This window comes from Sapajus apella, unplaced genomic scaffold, assembly GCF_009761245.1.
Source record: "Sapajus apella isolate SASKATOON/1434 unplaced genomic scaffold, GSC_monkey_1.0 scaffold26, whole genome shotgun sequence".
In the NCBI taxonomy this organism is placed as follows: Eukaryota; Metazoa; Chordata; class Mammalia; order Primates; family Cebidae; genus Sapajus; species Sapajus apella.
The window spans coordinates 8212284-8224348 of record NW_022436966.1 but is presented as its reverse complement, the minus strand read 5'-3'; the positions used below and the strand labels follow the sequence as shown (position 1 = coordinate 8224348).

The 12065-nt window shown below is 44.8% G+C and overlaps 1 pseudogene across 1 annotated transcript; it reads right to left on the bottom strand.

Moving 5' to 3' along the window:
* Positions 1-7148: 7148 nt before the first annotated feature.
* On the bottom strand, positions 7149-8048 carry LOC116560528 (annotated as a pseudogene). The gene has a single exon (XR_004273005.1). The product of XR_004273005.1 is annotated as a peroxiredoxin-1 pseudogene (transcript).
* Between the last annotated feature and the right edge of the window lie 4017 nt (positions 8049-12065).

Sequence of the window (12065 nt, the reverse complement as noted above, 5' to 3'; positions counted from 1 at the left end):
GTCTGGACAAGGGGAACGCAGTGGCACCTGGAAGCTTGGAGGCAGCAGGAACTGCAGAACTCCAAAGAGGGCGTCACAGTCCTGGCTCGGGGCACCCCTAGGTCTGGTATCCCAAGAGGGTCACAGTTCTCTTTTTCTCATTGTGCAATGTGTCGAATTGGGGGCAGGGAGAGCAGGTTGTGTTTCAGCCCTGTTTCTGTTACAGCTTTTTTTTTTTTTTTTTTAATGGAATCTCACTCTGTCGCCCAGGCAGAGTGCCGTGGTGCAATCTCAGTTCACTGCAACCTCTACCTCCTGGCTTCAAGCAATTCTAATGCCTCAGCCTCATGAGTAGCTGGGATTATAGGCACACGCCACCACACATGGCTAATTTTTGTATTTTTTAGTGGAGACAGGGTCTTACCACGTTGGAAAGGCTGGTCTCGAACTCCTGACCTCAGGTGATCCACCCACCTCGTCCTCTCAAAGTGCTGGGATTACAGGAGTGAGCCACCATGCCCAGCCTATTACAGTTCTTTCAATCCTGCCATTCAGTGGGTCCTGAGTTCTTTCTTGTCCCACATCAAGGAAGAATGAGGTTTGCAGACAGTTGTAGGGTAAGCAAGGTGGAGAGGAGCTTCATTTAGCAGCAGAGCAGTTCTCAGGAGACCCAAAGTGGGTAGCTCCTGGCCAGGCATGGTGGCTTAGGCCTGTTATCCCAGCACTTTGGGAGGCTGAGATGGGAGGATCACTTGAGGCCAGGAGTTCAAGACCAAAGTGGGTAGCTCCTTTCCACAGGCAAGTCGTCCTGACAAATGTCCAGCTCTTGGTGGAGAGAAGACCCACAGTGGGTATCTCCTCTCTGTAGGAAGGTTGTCCAGTAGTCTGCCCAAGTCAGCCGAGTCTGAGGGTATTATTTTATTTTTGAGACAGTTACCCAGGCTGGAGTGCAGTGGTGTGATCTTGGCTCACTGCCACCTCTGCCTCCCAAGTTCAAGCAATTCTCCTGCTTGGCCTCTCAAGTAGCTGGGACTACAGGTGCCAGCCACCCTAACTTTTGTATTTTTAATAGAGATGGGGTTTCATTACATTGGCCAGGCTGATCTCGAACTCCTGACCTAGTGATCTACCCACATAGGCCTCTCAAAGTGCTGGGATTACAGCCATGAGCCACTGAGCCCGCCAAGTCTGTGGATTTTTATGGGCTTCACAGGGGAGGAAATGCATGCTGATTGGTCCATGGGTGGCCATGGGCAGGCCCCAAAAAATCACCATAATTTCTCACTCCAATCAGTGGAACTGACATCGTGGCCACCAGGCTTCAGGCTATCCCTGGCTTGAAGGTGAGGCTTCACTGGTACCTGCCTTTCTCTGCCAAGGAGACTGCCTCTTGCTGCCTTTTGCTGCCATCACTCTGTTATCCACGGTGCCCATGACACTCAGGCTGTTCATGCCAAGGGGCACCTGTAGGCCCACACCAACCTGCCTTCAGCCTCCACTCAGCCTCCCTCTCATGTTCATTAGGCGGCTAAAGTCTGGAGGGGGCCGAGGCAGCAGGATCCTGGTGCTCTCCTGAGCATATGCACACCTGGCCTGGTTGTAACAGCACCCGGGCTTGGCCTCACCTTTACTCCAAAATCAGAGCAAGTACCAGGAGTGGGGAGAGGCCAGGCAGTGGAAGCAGGCACATCCAAGACTGTGGGGGGTAGAGGGCCTTCCTGGTCCCTGAGAGCTCAGGGAAACTCAATTCCACAGCTGTGACTGGGCAACTGCAGCTGTGCCCTGGAGGGCAGGGCTACCACCCCTCCAACTCAGAAGGGGGTGGGACTCCCATCTGTTCTTGGCTTCCTGGCTCCAAGGAGTATACAGCCCCATGTGCACCTCCCTTGGCGTCGTGGCAGCAGCCACTCCAGACTGGCTACCACTGCCATCATTATTATAGTTACTTAATGTTTTAAGAATTCTGGCAATTAAGAATCCAGTTTGAATTGGTCCAACCTGGTATTTGCCCACAAAACAATTAATCTTTAGTGGTAAATGTGTGGTGTCCCCTGTAACCCTGAAGTCCTACTTCCTACTCCCTATCCCTCTCCTTTATCCTGCTGAGGTGTTATCCTGCTCAGGTAATGGAGCACTGAAAAATTTTTGAGAGGCTCAGTTCTGAAGAACACACTCTGTATACCACCTTCTGAATTGCTAATGTGGATTTAAAACCAAGAAACAGGCTGGGCATGGTGGCTCATTCCTATAATCCCAGCACTTTTGGAGGCCAAGACCAAGGCAGGCAGATCACTTGAGGTCAGCAGTTCAAGTTCAGCTTGGCCAACATGGTGAAACACCATCTCCACTAAAATGCAAAAATTAGCTGGGCTTGGTGGCACATGCTTATAGTCCCAGCTACTAGGGAGGCTGAGGTGGGAGAATCGCTTGAACCTGGGAGGTAGAGGTTGTGGCGAGCTGAGATCACATCACTGCACTCCAGCCTGAGCAATGGATCAAGACTGCATCTCAAAATATAAAATAAAATAAAATACATTCACATCCCCACCTGTTTACTTTATCCATACATATTTTTGCATGTCTCTCTATAAGATAAATACCCTTTTTTTCTAAATACAACCACAATATTTTTATCATACTATAATATTATGTCCAAAATCAGGCACCCACTGTGCTCAATTCAAGAGATGCCGGCAAAATCCACAGCTGTTCAGCAGGCTAATTGGTAAACTACAGTTTTGTGTCAGAGGTGCTTGTTCCTACGTATCTCCCAGAAAAAGTAGGTGTATGCTTGCTTCAGGCAGCTTCCATCTGCTGAGAGCACGCTTGTTTGGTCTTAGCTTTGGTCTTGGTAATCAACCAAAGCTAAGACCAAACAAGGGTCTTAGCTTCCTGTCAGCAGGGAAGACTAATGTAATGTTGGGGGTGGGAGGAGAGAGAAAGAGAGCACATTCAGGTATTGTGGTCCTCCAGCATCCTGGGATCCATTACTAAGTGCCAGGAGTGGGGAGAGGCCAGGCAGTGGAAGCATTGGTTTTTTTTTTTTTTTTTTTTTTTTTTTTTTAGACGGAGTCTTACTCTGTCACCTAGGCTGGATTGCAGTGGTGCGATCTCAGTTCACTGCAACCTCTGCCCCCAGGTTCAAGTGATTCTTTTGTCTCAGCCTCCAGAGTAGCTGGGATTATAGACACATATCACCATGCCCGGTTAATTTTTTGTATTTTTAGTAGAGACGAGGTTTCACCACGTTGACCAAGCTGGTCTCAAACTCCTGTCCTCAGGTCATTTGCCCACCTCGGCCTCCCAAAGTGCTGGGATTATAGGTGTGAGTCACCGTGCCTACTTGTATATTTTAAAGTGATTCAAGCATCTTTATTTGATGTGTACTATGACCTAGCCTAGGATAGCATGCCTGGGAGAGTGCTTGAAACACACCATTCATCAACTTAATTTCCCATACTCTAGATGAAAATCCAGGCAATCTGATTTCAAAGCCTGCTATCTTAAGAACTATGTGATATGGTTTGGTTGTGTCCTCGTCCCAATTCTTGAATTCCTACTGTTGTGGGAGGAACCCAGTAGGAGGTAATTGAATCATTGGGGCAGGTCTTTCCAGAGCTGTTCTTGTGATAGTGAATAAGTCTCTTGAGACCCAATGATTATATAAAAACTGGAGTTTCCCTGCAAAAGCTCTCTTCTCATGTCTGTCACCATGTGAGACATGCCTTTCACCTCTGCCGTGATTGTGAGGCTTCCCCAGCCACGTGGAGCTGTAAGTCCAATAAACCTATTTCTTTCTTACTTTTTTTTTTTTTTTTTTTTAAGAGACGGGGTCTCGCTATGTTGTCCAGGCTGGAGTGCAGTGGCTATTCACAGGCAAGATCGCACTACTGATGAGCACAGGAGTTTTGACCTGCTCTGTTTCTGACCTAGGCTGGTTCACCCCTCCTTAGGCAACCTGGTGGTCCCCTGCTCCCAGGAGGTCACCATATTGATGCCAAACTTAGTGCGGACACCCAATTGGCATAGCACACTACAGCCCAGAACTCCTGGGCTCAAGCGATCCTCCCACCTCAGCCTCCTGAGTAGCTGGGACTACAGGCACTCGCCACCACGCCCGGCCCAATAAATCTCTTTCTTTTGTAAATTACCCAGTCTCTGGTATGTCTTTATCAGCAGCATGGAAACAGACTAATAAAGTAAATTGGTACCAGCAGAGTGCAGTGCTTCTGAAAAGACACCCAAAAATGTGGAAGTGACTTTGGAACTGGTTAGCAGGAAGAGGTTGGAACAGTTCAGAGCGCTCAGAGGAAGATAGGAAAATGTGGGAAAGTTTGGAACTCCCTAGAGACTTGTTGAATGACTTTGAGCAAAGTGCTGATAATGATATGAACAATGAAATTTGGGCTGACGTGGTCTCAGATGGAGATGAATAACTTGTTGGGAACTGGAGTGATATGGTTCGGATGTGTCCCCATTCATATCTCAACTTGAATTCTATCTCCCAGAATTCTTACATGTTGTTTTAGGGACCCAGGTGGAAATAATTGAATCATGGGGCTGGTCTTTCCTGTGCTATTCTAGTGATAGTGAACAAGTCTCATGAGATCTGATGAGTTTATCAGGGGTTTCTGATTTTGCTTTATCTTTATTTTCTCTTGCTGCTATGATGTAAGAAGTGCCTTTCACCTTCTACCATGATTCTGAGGCTTCCCCAGTCACATGGAACTGTAAGTCCAATTAAATCTTTTTTTTTTTTTTTTTTTTTTTTCCCGAGATGAAGTCTTGCTCTGTCACCCAGGCTGGAGTGCTATGGCATAATCTTGGCTCACTGCAACCTCTGCCTCCTGGGTACGAGCAATTATCCTGCCTCAGCCTCCTGAGTAGCTGGGATTACAGGTGCACACCACCAAGTCCGGCTAATTTTTGTACTTTTAATAGAGATGGGGTTTCACCATGTTTGCCAGTCTGGTCTCAAACTCCTGACCTCGTGATCCACCCACCTTATCCTCCCAAAGTGCTTGGATTACAAGTGTGAGCCATTACAATTAAAACTTTTTTGTTCCCAGTTTCAGGTATGTCTTTATCAGCAGTGTAAAAACAAACTAATACAATAAATTGGTACCAGTAGAGTAGGGCATTGCTGAAAATATACCCAAAAATGTGGAGGTGACTTTGGAACTGGATAACAGGCAGAGGTTGGAACAGTTTGGAGGGCTCATAAGAAGACAGGAAAATGTGGGAAAGGTTTGGAACCTCCTAGAGATTTGTTGAATGGCTTTGACAAAAATGCTGATAGTGATATAAACAATAAGGTCCAGCTGAGGGGGTCTCAGATGGAGATGAGAGATTTGTTGGGAAGTGGAGCAAAGGTGACTCTTGTGATGTTTTAGCAAAGAGACTGGCAGCATTTTGCCCCTGGCCTAGAGATTTGTGGAACTTTGAACTTGAGAGAGATGATTTAGTGTATCTAGCAGAAGAAATTTCTAAGCAGCAAAGCATTCAAGAGATGACTTGGGTGCTGTTAAAGGCATTCCATTTTAAAAGGGAACCAGAGCATAAAAGTTTGGAAAATTTGCAGCCTGACAATGTAATAGAAAAGAGAATCCCAGCCAGGCACAGTGGCTCACACCTGTAATCCCAGAACTTTGGGAGGCTGAGGTGGGTGGATCACCTGAGGTTGGGAATTCAAGACCAGCCTGACCAACATGGAGAAACCCTGTCTCTACTAAAACCACAAAATTACCCAGGCATGGTGGCACATGCCTGTAATCCCAGCTGCTTGGGAGGCTGAGGCAGGAGAATTGCTTGAACCCGGCAGGCGGAGGTTGCAGTGAGCCAAATCAAGCCATTCCGCTCCAGCCTGGTCACCAAGAACAAAAAAACTCCATCTCAAATAAAAAGAAAAGAGAATCCCATTTTCTGAGGAGAAATTCAAGCTGGCTGCAGAAATTTGCATAAGTAACAAGGTGCCGAATGTTAATCATGAAGACAATGGGGAAAATGTCTTCAGGGCCTGTCAGAGACCTTTGCAGTAGCCCCTCCCATCACAGGCCCAGAGGTTTAGGAGGTAAAAATGGTTTCATGGGCTGGGCCCAGAGTCCCCATGCTGTGTGCAGTCTATGGACTTGGTGCCCTGCGTCCCAGCCACTCCAGCTGTGTCTAAAAGGTGCCAAGGTCCACCTCAGGCTGTTGCTTCAGAGGGTGGAAGCCCCAAGCCTTGGGAGCTTCCATGAGGTGTCGAGGCTGTGGGTACACAGAAGTCAAGAATTGAGGTTTGGGAAGCTCCATCTAGATCTCAGGGGATGTATGGAGACATCTGGATGCCCACACAGAAGTTTGCTTCATGGGTGGGGTTCTCATGGAGAACCTCTGCTAGGGCAGTGCAGAAGGGAAATGTGGGGTTGGAGCCCCCACCCAGAGTCCCTACTAGGGCACTGCCTAGTGGAGCTGTGAGAAGAGTGTCACTGTTCTCCAGACCCCAGAATGGTAGATCCACTGACAGCTTGCATGGTGAGCAAGAAAAGGAAAGGTCACTTTTTTTTTTTTTTTTCTTTTTTCTCTACCCTAGGCTTGTCAGTCAAGGAAAGGTCACTTTCTATAAAACCAGGTAGGAAGATGAGTGTTAAGACCATAAAAGTAATCACAAGGAACTTGGGGAAAACAAGACGTTCTTTTTTTTTTTTTTTTTTTTTTTTTTTTTAAGACAGTCTCACTCTGTCCTCCAGGCTGGAGTGAAGTTGCACCATCTCAGCTCACTGCAACCTCCACCTACCAGGTTCAAGGAATTCTCCTACCTCAGCCTCCCAAGTAGCTGGGACTACAGACACGTGCCACCATGCCTGGCTAATATTTGTATTTTTAGTAGAGACGGAGTTTCAGCATACTGGCCAGGTTTGTCTCGAACTCCTGACCTCATGATCCACCTGCCTCAGCCTCCCAAAGTGCTAGGATTACAGGAGTGAGCCACCATGCGTGGCCAAAAACAGGATGTTCTAAGTGAAGTGCTAGAATGAGATACAGCATATATCAAATGGATCAATTAGAGTTTTTGTTAAAAGTAGTTTGCTGAAAAATTCTACAAACGATTGTGAACTTAAGAAACAACACATTTAGCAATTAGATTGTAGTTTCTAAATACAGTTTATTTATTTATTTATTTATTTTCATCTCAGTTCAAGTTTAATACAAACTACAAAAGATCAGTGGGTTGATGCCCTCTACTGATACATCATACAAATCAGTGGCCTGCCCACAACACAACTCAGGCCATTCCTATCATAGGAAGAAAGGCTGGTCTCTCCACTCTCTGTAGAGAAGGCCTGCCTTGTAACACACCACGAGTCAGCTGGATTTGAAGTCTGGTGTTTTACTCATGGGAAAAAAAAAAATACGAAAGAGGTTTTGTTCTCATGGCTGCCCACTGCAAGCCTGGCATTAAAACAGCCCAGCACTCACTTCTGTTTGGAGAAATATTCTTTGCTCTTTTGGACATCAGGCTTGATGGCATCACTGCCAGGTTTCCAGCCAGCTGGGAACACCTCCCCATGTTTGTCAGTGAAGTGGAAGGCCTGAACTAGCCTCAAAGTCTCATCCACAGAGTGGCCAACAAGGAGGTCATTCACAGTGATCTGCCGAAGAATACCCTTATCATCAATGATAAAGAGGCCGCTGAATGAGATGCCTTCATCAGCCTTTAAGACTTCATAATCCTGAGCAATGCTGCACTTTGGGTCTGATACCAAAGGAATGTTCATGGGTCCCAGTCCTCCTTGTTTATTAGGTGTGTTGATCCATGCAAGGTGACAGAAGTGAGAATCCACAGAAGCACTCATCACTTGGCAGTTGAGTTTCTTAAATTCTTCTGCCCTATCACTGAAAGCAATGATCTCTGTGGGGCACACAAAGGTAAAGTCAAGAGGGCAAGAGACGAATACAGCATATTTTCCTTTGTAGTCAGACAGTCTGATATCTTTAAATTGACCATCTGGCATAACGGCTGTGGCTTTGAAGTTGAGGGCAGGGTGCCCAATTTTAGCATTTCCTGAAGACATCTTCCAATCAGCTTGTTGGCTATGCTGGTCTCCAATGCCTGGTCTCTAACCGCCCCTATTTATTTATTTTTGAGACAGAATCTCGCTCTGTTGCCCAGGAAGGAGTGCAGTGTTATGATCTTGGCTCGCCGCAACCTCCGCCTCCCAGGTTCAAGTGATTGTTCTGCCTCAGCCTCCCAAGTAGTTGGGACTACAGGCAAGCCCCACCATGCCTGGCTAGTGTGTGTGTGTGTGTGTGTGTGTGTGTGTGTGTGTGTGTGTGTGTGTGCGCGCGCGCGCGCGCGCGCATATCGGCCAGGCTGATCTTGGACTCCTGACCTCATGATCCGCCTGCCTCGGCCTCCCAGAGTGCTGGGATTACAGGCATGAGCCACTGCGCCCAGCCCACAGTTTCTTACTAAAATGAGCCAAAGCTTCTTGGAGAAATGGATAACTGCAAGTCTGAAACAGGAAATATGCAAAATGAACTCTGGACCATCTTATTCTACTAGAAAGCAAGGGAGCCTGTCAACATGACTCAGAGAAATTGAAGACATTTTCAATAGCCAGAGTTGGAACATTTTAAGCATCAATAATAGCTGTAATTAATGAAAACACATTAAATAGGTGTAAATATTAAGTCCAAAATTCTACTTTAAAAATCTCATTGGTCATTTTTAGAGAATGCTAGAGAACCAACTCATTATTTTGAAAATTAAATAAAAGGAAGGAATCAAACACTTCTTAAAAGTTGACTATGGGTATGAGAGAAAACTTTGTAGTCTTTTAATGAAAACTGGAAGGCTGGACCTCATTACTTTGGATCCTTGAACATTAATTAGCATACAGACCATTTTGTTCTATGCCGTTAATAGTTTATTGAATTCTATAAAATACTGGAATAGGGAAGAATGCTTTTATGCTATTTTTAACAAATTTTTCCTGCAAATTCATCACCTCAGGTAGCCATGCAATAACTGTTAATAGATTATGACAAAGATAGAGAAAGAGGCCTCATCATAAATAAACAAAGTACTTCAGTGTTTTCCAACAGATTGCAACCCATTAATCATTTGTGTTAACTTTCCAGGGAAACCGCTATTTAAATATGCATTTATCTGTTTCACACATTTCATTAAGGGTCATTATTCCTATATATTCATGTTAATAATTGTAGAAGAGAAAAATATTACAGCATGAGATTTTGTTTTCTTTTTTCTTTTTTTTTTTTTTTTTTGAGACAGAGTTTGCTCTTGTTGCCCAGGCTAGAGTGCAATGGCACAATCTTGGCTCACCACAACCTCCGCCTCCCAGGTTCAAGTGATTCTCCTCCTGCCTCAGCCTCCCGACTAACTGGGATTACAGGCATGCGCCACCATGCCCGGCTAATTTTGTATTTTTAATAGAGATGGGGTTTCTCCATGTTGGTCAGGCTGGTCTCGAACTTCTGACCTTAGGTGATCCACCCGCCTTGGCCTTCTAAAGCGTTGAATTACAGACATGAGCCACCACACCTGGCCTGAGATTTTTTTTTTCAAAAGGATGAATAAAATTAAGTAATATGCCATAACCTTTACTTCTTTGTTAGAGGTTTATTTTAAATTATCACTTTTTCCTGCAAAAAGGAATTTTCAAATGGCATGTGATTTTTCTATTCTAGTAAACTTCTTTAAAGAGAACTGACCCACTACTTTGCATCCTATACTAATTTTTTATCCTATCTTATAGGAGTGGAGATTACCCTATTAATTCAATGCTTATTAAGGCAATTCACAGTAACTGTCATGTTACAGTATATACCCACTCCAGAATAAAGAGGTTAGAGGCAAATTGTCCTTCTCTGAAGGAAAGGAAAATAGTCTCTAAAATGAGAGAACTAATAGAAACCAGGCATCTGGAAGCCTGCTCCTAAGTATCACATCTTAAAGGTTATATGCATGGGAATGGTCACATTGAATACATATCACACCTTTATTCACCCTCAAAGGCAACTGTATTCACAGGCAAAGGTAAACTTAAGAAAACAGAGGCCGGGCGCGGTGGCTCACGCCTATAATCCCAGCACTTTGGGAGGCCGAGGCGGGTGGATCACGAGGTCAAGAAATCGAGACCATCCTGGTCAACATGGTGAAACCCCGTCTCTACTAAAAATACAAAAAACTAGCTGGGCATGGTGGGGCGTGCCTGTAATCCCAGCTACTCGGGAGGCTGAGGCAGGAGAATTGCCTGAACCCAGGAGGCGGAGGTTGCGATGAGCCGAGATCGCGCCATTGCACTCCAGCCTGGGTAAGGGGGAGCGAAACTCCGTCTCAAAAAAAAAAAAAAGAAAACAGAAATCCCTGTGTTACTGGAAGGTTGTCTTAAACATTTGTACTGAACATTGCTGTAAAAGGCAGCGTGCTACATATTAGATTTACAGAGGAGTGTGAAACATAATCATTATTCTCAAGTTCTCAAGAGACTTCCACAAAAAATAAACAACTCACTTTCAGTGCCTCCCATGTACCATGCTCAGCACTATGTGTGGGTGTGTATATATATATATAAATATATATTTATATTTATATATAAATATATAAACATATACTGTATACACACATATATGTATACATGCATATATACATTTATATATCTTAATATACAGTCAGGAGATTTTAAAGATATACAGACATATATCCTTATAACGATATGTAAATGTACTCTTTATTTACTTTTTTTTTGAGATGGAGTCTCTTTCTGTCACCAAAGTTGGAGTGCAGTGGTGCAACCTCAGCTCACTGCAACCTCAGCCTCCCAGGTTCAAGCGATTCTTATGCCTCAGCCTCCCAGATAGCTGGGATTACAGATGCCTACCACCATGCCCGGCTAATTTTTGTATCTTTAGTAGAGACGGAGTTTCACCATGTTGGCTAGGCTAGTCTCAAACTGATGATCTAAGGTGATCCACCTGCCTCGGCCTCCCAAAGTACTGAGATTATAGGTGTGAGCCAGCTCGCCCAGCAAGGTACTCTTTATAACCTCACAACAGCCCCCTCAGATAGGCATTATTATTCACACTTTAAAGGTAGAGAAACTGAAGGTCAGGGAAGTTAGGTAACTTGTGCCAGGTCACACAGCAAGTTAAGTACTAGAGCTGGGTTTGGAACCTGAACAGTCTGTCTCCAGGGCTGAACACTTACCTATTAAGCTATTATCTCAACTGCAAGTTTGATCATAAGACAGAACATTTACATACTAATTAGGATGCGCAAACAGGTAGGTTGGAGATTTTGGCTTTAGTCCTTACTCTGATATTTTAGCCAACTTTCTTTGTGGCTTTTTTTTTTTTAACCTGTCAAATGGGAAAATAGCACTTATCTATTGTATGCAATCTATTTTTACCTATCTTTATTATTATGATAATAGATGCTAAAGTACTTTGAAAAGACAAATACTATACAAATATTAAGTGCTACTACGATTATTTTCCTTTTTTTTTGTTTTTGAGACGGAGTTTCGCTCTTGTTACCCAGGCTGGAGTGCAATGGCGCAATCTCGGCTCACCGCAACCTCCGCCTCCTGGGTTCAGGCAATTCTCCTGCCTCAGCCTCCTGAGTAGCTGGGATTACAGGCATGCGCCACCAAGCCCAGCTGATTTTTAGTATTTTTAGTAGAGATGGGGTTTCACCATGTTGACCAGGATGGTCTCGATCTCTTGACCTCATGATCCACCCGCCTCGGCTTCCCAAAGTGCTGGGATTACAGGTGTGAGCCACCGTGCCCGGCACTACGATCATTTTTCTAAATAACAGGGGGCACTACACCTGTCTTCTGTCTCAGTGGGGTCAAGGTCTAGATTGATATTCTAATGCAACAAACATTTCTTCCTTCCTTTCTTCTCTTTCTTTTTTCTTTCTTTTTTCCTTCTTTTTTTCTTTCCTTCCTTCCTTCCTTCCTTCTCTCTCTCTCTCTCTCTCTCTCCTTTTCTTTCCTTCTTTCTTCCTTTCAAGACAGGGTCTCACTCTGTCACCCAGGCTGGCTGGAATGCAGTGGCACAATCTTGGCTCACTGCAG